This window comes from Salvelinus sp. IW2-2015, unplaced genomic scaffold (genome assembly GCF_002910315.2).
Source record: "Salvelinus sp. IW2-2015 unplaced genomic scaffold, ASM291031v2 Un_scaffold6448, whole genome shotgun sequence".
Taxonomy (NCBI): Eukaryota; Metazoa; Chordata; class Actinopteri; order Salmoniformes; family Salmonidae; genus Salvelinus; species Salvelinus sp. IW2-2015.
In genome coordinates, this window is record NW_019947710.1 from 4,887 (window position 1) to 7,419 (window position 2,533).

Below are 2,533 nucleotides of genomic sequence, written 5' to 3' on the forward strand. Positions count from 1 at the left end.
TTGGACTGACAGGAGACGATGTCCACTCTGTAGTCTAGTTGGACTGACCGGAGACAGATGTCCCACTCTGTAGTCTAGTTGGACTGACAGGAGACAGATGTCCCACTCTGTAGTCTAGTTGGACTGACAGAGACGATGTCCCACTCTGTAGTCTAGTTGGACTGACCGGAGACAGATGTCCCACTCTGTAGTCTAGTTGGACTGACAGGAGACAGATGTCCCACTCTGTAGTCTAGTTGGACTGACACCGGAGCAAGATGTCCCACTCTGTAGTCTAGTTGGACTGACAGGAGACAGATGTCCACTCTGTAGTCTAGTTGGACTGACAGGAGACAGATGTCCCACTCTGTAGTCTAGTTGGACTGACAGGAGACAGATGTCCCACTCTGTAGTCTAGATTGGACTGACAGAGACAGATGTCCCCCTCTGTAGTCTAGTTGGACTGACAGGAGACAGATGTCCCACTCTGTAGTCTAGTTGGACTGACAGGAGGACAGATGTCCCATCTGTTAGTCTAGTGGACTGACAGGAGACAGATGTCCCACTCTGTAGTCTAATTGGACTGACAGGAGACAGATGTCCCACTCTGTAGTCTAGTTGACTGACAGGAGCACAGATGTCCCACTCTGTAGTCTAGTTGGACTGACAGGAGACAATGTCCCACTCTGTAGTCTATTTGGACTGACAGGAGACATATGTCCACTCTGTAGTCTAGTTGGACTGACAGGAGACGATGTCCCACTCTGTAGTCAGTTGGACTGACAGGAGACAGATGTCCCACTCTGTAGTCTAGTTGGACTGACAGGAGACAGATGTCCCACTCTGTAGTCTAGTTGGACTGACAGGAGACAGATGTCCCACTCTGTAGTCTAGTTGGACTGACAGGAGACAGATGTCCCACTCTGTAGTCTAGTTGGACTGACAGGAGACAGATGTCCCACTCTGTAGTCTAGTTGGACTGACAGGAGACAGATGTCCCCCTCTGTAGTCTAGTTGGACTGACAGGAGGACAGATGTCCCACTCTGTAGTCTAGTTGGACTGACAGGAGACAGATGTCCCACTCTGTAGTCTGTTGGACTGACAGGAGACAGATGTCCCACTCTGTAGTCTAATTGGACTGACAGGAGACAGATGTCCCACTCTGTAGTCTAGTTGGACTGACAGGAGACAGATGTCCCACTCTGTAGTCTAGTTGGACTGACAGGAGACAGATGTCCCACTCTGTAGTCTAGTTGGACTGACAGGAGACAATGTCCCACTCTGTAGTCTAGTTGGACTGACAGGAGACGATGTCCCACTCTGTAGTCTAGTTGGACTGACAGGAGACAGATGTCCCACTCTGTAGTCTAGTTGGACTGACAGGAGACAGATGTCCCACTCTGTAGTCTAGTTGGACTGACAGGAGACAGATGTCCCACTCTGTAGTCTAGTTTGACTGACAGGAGACAGATGTCCCACTCTGTAGTCTAGTTGGACTGACAGGAGACAGATGTCCCACTCTGTAGTCTAGTTGGACTGACAGGAGACAGATGTCCCACTCTGTAGTCTATTGGACTGACAGGAGACAGATGTCCCACTCTGTAGTCTAGTTGGACTGACAAGAGACAGATGTCCCACTCTGTAGTCTATTTGGACTGACAGGAGACAGATGTCCCACTCTGTAGTCTAGTTGGACTGACAGGAGACAGATGTCCCACTCTGTAGTCTAGTTGGACTGACAGGAGACAGATGTCCCACTCTGTAGTCAGTTGGACTGACGGAGACAGATGTCCCACTCTGTAGTCTAGTTGGACTGACAGGAGACAGATGTCCCACTCTGTAGTCTAGTTGGACTGACAGGAGACAGATGTCCCACTCTGTAGTCTAGTTGGACTGACAGGAGACAGATGTCCCACTCTGTAGTCTAGTTGGACTGACAGGAGACAGAATGTCCCACTCTGTAGTCTATTTGGACTGACAGGAGACAGATGTCCCACTCTGTAGTTAGTTGGACTGACAGGAGAGATGTCCCACTCTGTAGTCTAGTTGGACTGACAGAGACAGATGTCCCACTCTGTAGTCTAGTTGGACTGACAGGAGACAGAGTCCCACTCTGTTAGTCTAGTTGGACTGACAGGGGACAGATGTCCCACTCTGTAGTCTAGTTGGACTGACAGGAGACAGATGGCCCACCTCTGTAGTCTAGTTGGACTGACAGGAGACAGATGTCCCACTCTGTAGTCTATTGGACTGACAGGGGACAGATGTCCCACTCTGTAGTCTAGTTGGACTGACAGGAGACAGATGTCCCACTCTGTAGTCTAGTTGGACTGACAGGAGACAGATGTCCCACTCTGTAGTTAGTTGGACTGACAGGAGGACAGATGTCCCACTCTGTAGTCTAGTTGGACTGACAGGAGACAGATGTCCCACTCTGTAGTCTAGTGACTGACAGGAGACAGATGTCCCACTCTGTAGTCTAGTTGGACTGACAGGAGACAGATGTCCCACTCTGTAGTCTAGTTGGACTGACAGGAGACAGATGTCCCCCTC